The 9,327-nt window shown below is 47.2% G+C and overlaps 1 long non-coding RNA gene across 1 annotated transcript; it reads left to right on the plus strand.

The window, feature by feature from the left end:
- The first annotated feature begins 1,274 nt into the window (after window positions 1-1,274).
- On the plus strand, window positions 1,275-9,321 carry LOC126496126 (uncharacterized). The gene is made up of 3 exons (XR_007590289.1): window positions 1,275-4,747; window positions 4,877-5,081; window positions 5,928-9,321. It is a non-coding gene; the product is annotated as an uncharacterized lncRNA (long non-coding RNA).
- Window positions 9,322-9,327: the final 6 nt, after the last annotated feature.

Consider the following 9,327-nt stretch of genomic DNA (forward strand, 5'->3'; position numbering starts at 1 on the left):
GTCGCCATGATTCTCCCGCTCCAGACAGACGCAGGTTAAGATCCTCTCTGGTAAGCCAGCTCATGGGCTACACAGAATATTAGAAATGGGTTAGAACAATATATAAGAGCTAGCCAATAAGAAACTGGGCCTAGCTGGGCCAGGCAGTGTTTGAAAGAATACAGTTTCCGTGTAATTATTTCTGGGTATAAACTAGCCATGCGGGCGGCCAGGTGCCGGGGATGCAGCCCTGCTGCTCCTATTTCAACAGGTCTGACTTACAGTTTCAGAGTTTCAGTCCATTATCACCATGGTAGGGAGCAAGGCAGCATGCAGGCAAACATGGTGCTGGAGATGGGGCTGAGGGGTCTACATCTTGATCTGCAGGCAGCAGAAGTGAATGCCTCACTGAGCCTAACTTCTGAGTCCTCAAATCCTGCCTCCACGTTAACACACTTCCTCCAAGTTAACACACCCCCTAATAGTGCCACTCTCTATGGGACAAGCACTCAAATACACGAGTGGATGGGGGCCATTCCCATCTCAGGAACAGTAGTTCCTCAACCTCAGAAAGCCACAAGGACGAGTGAGTGGGTAGGGGCAGCTCTCTCTTAAAGTTCATGACGTCAGGTAAAGTGCCACAGTTGCTAAGCCCTTGGAGGCCTGTGCAAGTCAATAATCTCTCCTGGACAAAACTATGGTTCCCAATGACAGCATGCCTATGACCTGCTCACATGCCTGGCCAAGGCTTGCTGCTTAAGCAATGTGGGACAATGTGCTAACATACCAGGACCCACGATGCCAGAAGGAGATGCCGAGGACTTAGTAGAAATTGACTTTTAAAAAATTAGGGGTGGGGTATAGGCCAAAATTGCAAAGCCCCACCATAGCCTGCTAAGCATGCCCAGCCTATGAGTAGTGACATGCAGGCACCCACGCAGAGACACGGCTGGGGAATGCCTGCTCTCTACGCCCTCAGGTCTCTGAGTGTATGTCACCTGGCTATCAGGCTGCTCCAGCAGGTTGCTGTCTCCTCTATGCACATACTTGCACACACCTGCACCTGCATTCCTGATGACCAGGAACTAAGATGTGCACCACCAGTGCTTCTGGAGAGTACCTAAGCAGCCTGAGCCTTGAGGATGTTTCTGGTGGTTCCTCCCATGATGCTCTGCCCTAAGAGGAACATTGTGAGCCAGGGAGAAAGGTCAGAGGCAGGCTTGGGCCCAGGGTCCACTCATTGTAGACACAGTTTGACCTAATGTTGCTTTAAATAGCCAATGAGGAGAGAGAGAGAGAGAGAGAGAGAGAGAGAGAGAGAGAGAGTTGTGTCTTGTGTTAGCATGAGTGCACACACATGTGAGTATGAGAACACAGATAATGCATGTCTTTGGTTTGATCTCTGTCTATTGTTTAGGACAGAAACTGGTGGTTTAGAAGCTTAAAGTCTCCTGTTACACTTTGCTTTGCTTTGTTCAGACAGCCTCGCTCTATAGCCCAGACTGGCCTATAATTCACCGTGCAGTACAATCTGTCCTCAGATCCTCCATGAGCTTCCACACCCAGCATTTCAACACTGGCACTGCCTGAGATTATAGACATGATTTGTTATGATGGCATCAAGTTCTCACTAAGTAAGGTTTCCCTTCTGGGAAACGGCAGCCTCACCAGTCTCCAGGAAGCCTCCTACTATCATAATCTGTAGATGATTACAATAAAGTCGTCCCACACTAGCTCAGAGTGGAGTATACTGAAGGGTGCTTTATTTAGGTGTAGACTCACAGATCAACAGTCCTCTGCATGAGTGGGGAATAGGAACTGAATCCAGCAGCCAATAGAGAGCGGTGCAAGCTTTACATCTGCATTTATAGCACAAGAGACCATGCCCAAGTGGGCTGCTATCGTAAAGGCTACTGGCTGAAGGAGTTCCCATAGCATTAATCCTCTGGTGAAGTAGCAAACTTTGCATCGTGTATACTTTGCCACCAGGACAAGAAAACTCAGGTTTATTGACTTCATTCTTCAAGTGCAAGCTAAAACACTTAGTTTTGCTTTGTCTCTTTTATCTCAACTCTTGCTGTAAAAATTGGCCTTGTGTACAAAACTCTCAGAGGCAGCAAGATTTTTGTGCTCCCCAAATGAGTGCTCGTGAAGTGCAGTCCGTCATTGGCTGCTTCTAATTGTTCCCTCTCTGCCCTTCCTGGATCTTGAAGTGAGGACGAAGCTCACAACATAAGACACTCCACAGAGAAAGGACTCTGGAGGCCTGAGTGTCCTGAAGGGGGTGGGGTCAGAGGCTGTCTTAGTCACTGTTTTCTACTGCTGTGAAGCTGCACCACGACCAAGACAACTCTTAAAGAAAGCATTTAACCAGGCTTGCTTACAGTTTCAGAGGGTCAGTCCATGATTATCATGGTGGGAAGCAGACAGTCACTGGAGCAGTAGCTGGGGGCTTTGCATCCTGATCAGCAGCAGGCAGAGAAAGAGAGACCCTGGGCCTGGATATGGATTTTGAAACCTCCCAGCATCACCCCTAGGGACAGACCTTCTGCAACATGGCCACACCTCCCAATCCTTCCCATCAGCTCCTCAGGTGGGGGCTAAGCATGAAAATATGTGAGGGCCGTGAGGGTCTTGCCACTTAAACCACCAGAGGTGTCTGGGGAAGGAGTACAGTTCCCAGAGCACTGGTCACTTCTTTACCATGGACACCCACGCGAGAGGTTCACAACTTGAGACCTACGCAGTCACCTGGTTGCTAGGTGAGGGTAAGGAGTGTTTCTTTGTACCTGGAATAACTAAAATCTAGTGAAGAGTTGGCCTACAGATGATTCCAGTAAATGTTTTAAAAAAAATAATAGCCAAGCTTACAATTCAGCAGAAGGAATGTTTGCAATAAGCAAGAACCCTGATCAAAAGCGCCAGTTTAAAGAATGGTGTAGTTTCCTCAGAATTATGCAGCCTCTTATTACACTGTTCACTCTGGTTTCATCTCTCAGTCTTCAAAGAAATGCCAGGACCTGGTCAGGATGAAAGGGGGGAGTGATTAAAGGGAAGAAAATGGAACCACAGGAGGGCTCAGAACCTTGCAAGAGCCTAAAGGAAGGCCCAGGGAGTCTGAGGCAAGCCAGTGAAGGCACTGACTCTGTATTCCTGTATGTTCTCTCATAGTTGAGCTCAACACCTGGAAAATGTGCTTTTAAAGAGGGGAAACTGTGGCTCTGCTCTATCAAAACATCTAGGTCTTCTCTAATGTCCTGAACAGAGTTCCAATAGATATCTGCCTCAGAGACAGAGATGGGAGAAAGTGCAGTAATTCTGCCAGTACTGCTGAGATCAGATGGAAACACCAGCATCCTCAGCAATGGGAGGGAAGAGACAAAGCAAGAGGAAGGGCAGAGCTTCCTGAAGAAACGCTGGAGCCACTAGAAGGACCCTGCAGCGTCATGGGGACGTGTGACAAGATGACTTCTGGATGTGCTGGAATTCTACGTGGCCTAGACCACAGAACCCTACAACAGTGCCCAGTGCTTAACAATGACCCAACACTGTCATCTAGAACTTCACATTCAAGAGCCAAGCAATCCAGTTACAAAAAAAATGCAGAAATAATCTCATAGTTTTTAAATATAAATTTAATATTTGCATTGACACTGACCTGGGTTCCACTTTCTGTACTTTTCGGGGGAGGGTTTTACTCTAACAAATTAGAAATGCTACTGAAAAGCTAGAAAAGTGGCTCAGCTGGTAACTTGCTACCTATATAAACTGTCTACAGGGCTGTTCCAAGGTAGAGCTAAGGGGAAGGGTTTCAGTATAGATATGAGGGAGAGAGCAGGCAGAGGCATCTGGAGGAGTCCAGAGCAGAGAGAGGAAGCGGTAGACTGAGCATCGCCAGCAGACTGGACCTGGCCAGGAGAGAGGCAGAGTAGAAGTGAATGGGAAAAGGGTAATAGATGAAGACCAAGAGAGAGAGACAGAGGTTTCTGTCCTGCCTTGTCCTACAGCCTTTCAGTCCCCCCCCAAAAAAACACATAGAGGTCCACATTAATTATAAACTGGTTGGTCAATTAGTTCAGGCTTCCTATTAACCCTTATAACTTACAATAACCCATAATTCTTGTCTGTGTTAGCAACATGGCTTGGTACCTTTTATCAGCAAGGCATTCTCATCTTGCTTCCTCTGTGTCTGGGTGACGACTGCAGACTGAACCTTTTCTCTTTCCAGAATTCTCCTGTTCTGGTCACCCCACCTATACTTCCGGCCTGGCTACTGGCCAATCAGCATTTTATTAAACCAATACAAGTGACAAATCTTTACAGGGTACAAGACCATTGCCCCACAGCAGAGGAAAACAAGAGGAAGCACACAGAGGAAATATCAGGGTTATAAGGAGAAGGTGAAGCTGCAGGAAGGAAAGCTCCTGATCTGGAGGGAGCTTAGGGCTAGAAAACTCAAGAAGAGCTAGGATGCCAACACTGACTCCAAAATGTGTAACAGGTACTTGTGATGCTGAGGGAGTCTGGAGGCCACCATGCACTTTAATGCTGTAGTTATCTCTTCTCCATGATAAGGGAAATGGCTTCTTGGGCAGAGGGGAACCAACTTCACAACTTGCAGAGGATGCTGGCTGTTGTTCAACTGACGGAATTTGGGGAAATGGAGTTTCCTTACACCTGACACAACCAAGCCTGCCCACCTGCCTATGATCCCTGGAAACCATGGTGGAAGGAGAGAACTCATTCCCACACGTTATCCTCTGTTATGGTAAGTTACACCACATGTGGGCTATCACACACACACACACACACACACACACACACACACACACTTAAAATTAAAAGTGCATGTATAGGATTTTTTAAAGATTTTTATTCATTTTTATTTTATATGCAGTGTTTTCTTCATGTGTATATTGCCCTGGGTGTTGTCCAGTGACCATGGAGTCCAGAAGAGAGAACTGCAGTTATAGGTGGTTTTGAGCAGCTATGTGGGAGCTGGGGACTTAGCCAGACTCCTCTGCAAGAGCAGCAAATGATCTTAAATACTGAGGCATCTCTTCAAACCCCATAAGAAGCTACAATTTTCATGAAAAGTCAAAGTGAGTAGCTTTATTTCTGGATATAAAACCAACCAAACAAACAAAGAAAACAAAACTCACATTGAGAGGCTTTCAGGGGAAATACTTCAATCCCACCTTCACCTTGTTCCACAGTGGTTTGCCGTCTGGATGGGTTTCCACCTGAGGAACGAGTTTTCCCTGGTCCCAGGGAACAAAGAGGGCGAGCAGACATGGTAGCGTGCACCTTTACCAGCTGAGCCATCTGGCCAGCTCTTCTGTAGCATTTCCAGTGAAGCTCAGCTTCAGCAATTTGTTAGAGTGAAAGACACAACCCCTGAAAAGCACAAGGAGCTGGACCCAGGTCAATGTCAGCTATAAAATGTCTTCCATGTGGGCTTTAAGTGCAAAGGGTGGGACAATTGTTCAGAACGCGTTCGCTTACCCAAAACTGAAAACCAGACAAGCAAGGCAAGGACACAGCCTAGGAGGCAGACGGCCCTTTATTACACCATTTCAAAAAGAAGCCATCAAAGGTGATGTCTTAGATCTGGAATGTTCCCCAAAAGCTCTTACACTGGAGGCTTGGTTCTCAGCTGATGGTGCTATTGGGAGGAGGTGGAGATGCCCGCAGGTAGAACCAGTTGTGGGGAAAGGGCACTGAGCACATGCCCTTGAAGGATATATGGAAACCTTCTCTTCCTCTCTCCTTTCCTTCCATAGCTCTGTCCTTTCCCTCCCCCTCTGGCATCCTGACCACATGGACAAAATGGGACATCCTACAGAAAGCAAGGGCCAGATTAACTGTGCATCTTCCCACCTCAGAGGATCTAGATTAAAGGTGGGTTTCTCATTTCAAATGATCTAATTAGGAAAAATCTCTCACAGGTGTACCCGGCCACTTGGATTTTAGTTAATTCCGGATGTTGCCAGCATTGACAACTCAGACAGCCATCACTGGTGATTATTCTCTCTGAGCAAAGATAGCCCGATGGGAAACAAGTGCAGTCTAGGCACGTGAGATCCACCGAAGAGACGGACACACTGGTACAATGAAGGCATCTTCACGCCACTTCCTCGTCAGCAGAGAATCTCCAGAGGAAACTTTGTTCTGTTGGGGTTTGGTTTTGTGTGTTTGTTATGACACAGTTTGAATCTGTAGGTCAGCTAGTCCTGAACTCACTGTACAGAACTGGCTTCACACTCATCATGTAGCATCATGTAGCTCACGTTGGCCTTAAATCTGCAATCTCCCTAAGTAAGAAGATCACAGGTGCACACCACCACACCCACCTGAGATACAGTTTTCAAACAAAAATCACCTCCAGCTCTGTCAGCCTCTGTTCTTGGCACAGACTTCATCTTCACATGTCAGGAAAGGGAAGACAGTGGTAAGGTATGTGTGTGTGTGTGCATGTGCACGAGTGTGCATTGCATGTGTGTGTGCACGTGTGTTTATACACATTATTTGTGAGACTATGTGCACCATCCATTCATGTACACACAAACCCACATGTGTTTGCACACATTAACATACTCATATACACACAGTGCCCATTCACTTATACAAACACGCTCACACACTTATGGGTGCGCATATACACACACTTATTTGCAAACACACTCATCTGTATGCCCACACTCACACTTGAGCTTGCTAATGGCGCGCAGGGAGCAGCTGCCTTTTGTCTGCAATGGCAAGGTATGGTTGCACTCGTCAGAAAATTGCACACTGCAACTGCACAGGTCAAATACTCCAAATCCCCTCCCTTGGCTCACTTCTGAGGGAGTGGACAGGACAGAAGTCAGCACAAATAAAGTCGAACCAAGCTGGGCAGGAGCAAGGGTGGTCCCCACCGCAGTGATAGAAGGGAAAGTCAGGTGCACTCTCCAGAAGAACCTGTCAATGGCGCGGACAGCGCGTTTGCATGGCAACAAGAGGCCATCACTTGAAGGTCGCTTCTTCTGTCCACTCTTGATGACTAAGACAAGAAAGCAGCTACTTCTCCGCCTCCTGCAGCTCTCTCAGAGTGGCCTGCAGGAGCCACCGAAGCTTCCGGAACACGCCGGAGGATGCAGTCCTGGAGTACCCAGAGGGACCCCCTTGGTGAGCACACTCCTGAACAGCCTGCTGTAGCTGCAGCCGAAGCTGTGGGGAGACAGCGGGGCTCCTGTGAGTTGAGGAGAACCAGCGTCGAAATATTTTATCACAGATGACCTTAGGGGAAAGTGAGAAGTTAATTCACGGAAACAAGCCATTCTTGGCATCCCCTAGGTCTCAAGGACACCCTTTCCTTGCCCCTTTGGGGAAGGCTCTGTAGAGAGAGCCTTAACATTGAGCAGGAGTTTCCTTCCTAAGCCTTCAACCACTCAGCACTGGGAACAGGGTAGATCTAAGAGCACAGAAGACTTCCTCCCTCTGAAGCAGAAAATTCCATATCCAGCCCCAAAGCAGAGGGAGAAAATCCTGGGTGATACTTAAACAAACATAAACATATTTCCAAAGAAAAGAGCAGAGCCAAGTCGAGCAAGGAGTTGCTCCCTGGCAGGGCAGAGAGCAGCCGTGCCTGTTCCATCCCTCAGCTAGAAGTACTGCCCCCTCACAGGGGATAATAACAATAGTAACTGCCCATAGCAGCGTCCTGAGAGTCAACAGGTCATTAGTAAAGAAGAACATGCAAGTGTGAGCTTTTATCTTTATAGTCCTAGGACACCCAGGGGAAAAGTACATCCCAGGGGAAGCTGTGCAGGCACAAGGCTGTGCAAGAGGCTTCAAACTGCTTTACTTTAGGGAAAGAAGAAAAAAGCCACTGTTTCATAGACTTAGCTGCTAATAGGCCATGAAATTCAACAAGAGCTCTTCAGACTCTCCACACAGAGAGAGATCTGCCAACAGGCTTTGAGGTCCCCAACCCCACAGTGGGGAGCACTGCCTGGAGCTGCACTGAGAATGTGCCTAACTCACCTTGACCAGGCTTTCTGTCCACCTCATTTACCAAACACCTTTATACAAAGCAAGTTCCGGGGAAGCCAGGACTGTTACGTGCAGAAACTTTGTTTCAAAAACCAAAGGTGACATTTGAAACAGTAGTTTTATTTCCCTTTTGACTAGAAATCACCCTTTACCGGTGCAAAAATTTTAAATTTCTAGAAAGACACGTCATACATAGTATCCATGCTCTACAGCAGCGTCACAGGCAGGAGCTGCCGAGGAACAAGTTAACCCCAGCACTGGGCTCCGCTGAGAGGGACTGGCACCTCTGAATGTTCTCAGAAACTGAGTCTGACCTGGTCAGACATGTAAATGGATTACATGTTAAATGTGCCTCAAAGACCCTGTGCCTCCAGTAGGTGGTGTTTTAGAATGTGTTGGAGTTGTGAAGAGAGGTGAATGGGTGAGGTCACAGGTGTGTGCCCTGCAAGGGATCCTGGGATGGGGGTCTCTCTCTCTCCCACTTTGCTTCTCTGCCTCCATGAACCGAACAGCTGTCCTTTGCCACACACCCCAGCCAGGATGCTGTACCCACCACTGACCCAAAGGAGTCAGCGGAACATAGACCAAAGCCTCTGGAATCATGACCCAAAGTGACATTTTCTCCATGATAAGCTGATTGGGTCAAGTGTTGTGTCACAGTGGCTGAACACTGATTAACACAAGAAAGCACACCTGTCTTTCCAATAGAACACTAGTTAGTAAACACGAGATCATATTATAAATGCTGATTTATAACCTGAATTTTTCTGTGTGGCCCTCTATACTACATCACAAAGAAGGCGCATTTCACCTCTGGATCTATATTCAAAGACAATAGTGGCGTACGGGGATGCATGTGTCCAATTTCGATCCAGAGCCACGGTGTAGCCATGGGTGGGGACACTCATCTAACACCCTGAAGCTTCAACTGCTAATTAACAGCATTTTAGTGACTATTCCCAACTGGCAAAAGCATGTCATTGTTGAGTTTTAATCAGCATAATTTTAATTAGTCTTTAAATGATGAGATGAAATGATTTCCTAACCCCTACAGTTGATTGAATTTTGTCATCTGTATCTGTCCTCTTGGGCCAGTTTTCTTTGGTTCAAAGTTCCACCTGCTTCTCAATGAATCTGTAAGAGCCCTCTATGTCCTGAGGAACCTTAGTGCCTCTCTCTTTGTTCAAATTTATTTATTTAACATGTGCAGTGTGTGTATCTGGGTGGGGTGTGTGTGTGTGTGTATGTGTGTGTCTGGATGGTGTGTGTGTGTGTGTGTATGTGTGTGTCTGGATGGTGTGTGTGTGTGTCTGG

The sequence above is a fragment of the Alexandromys fortis genome, unplaced genomic scaffold (genome assembly GCF_014885135.2).
Source record: "Alexandromys fortis isolate MF-2015 unplaced genomic scaffold, M_Fortis_MF-2015_v1.1 scaffold_1268, whole genome shotgun sequence".
Classification (NCBI taxonomy): Eukaryota; Metazoa; Chordata; class Mammalia; order Rodentia; family Cricetidae; genus Alexandromys; species Alexandromys fortis.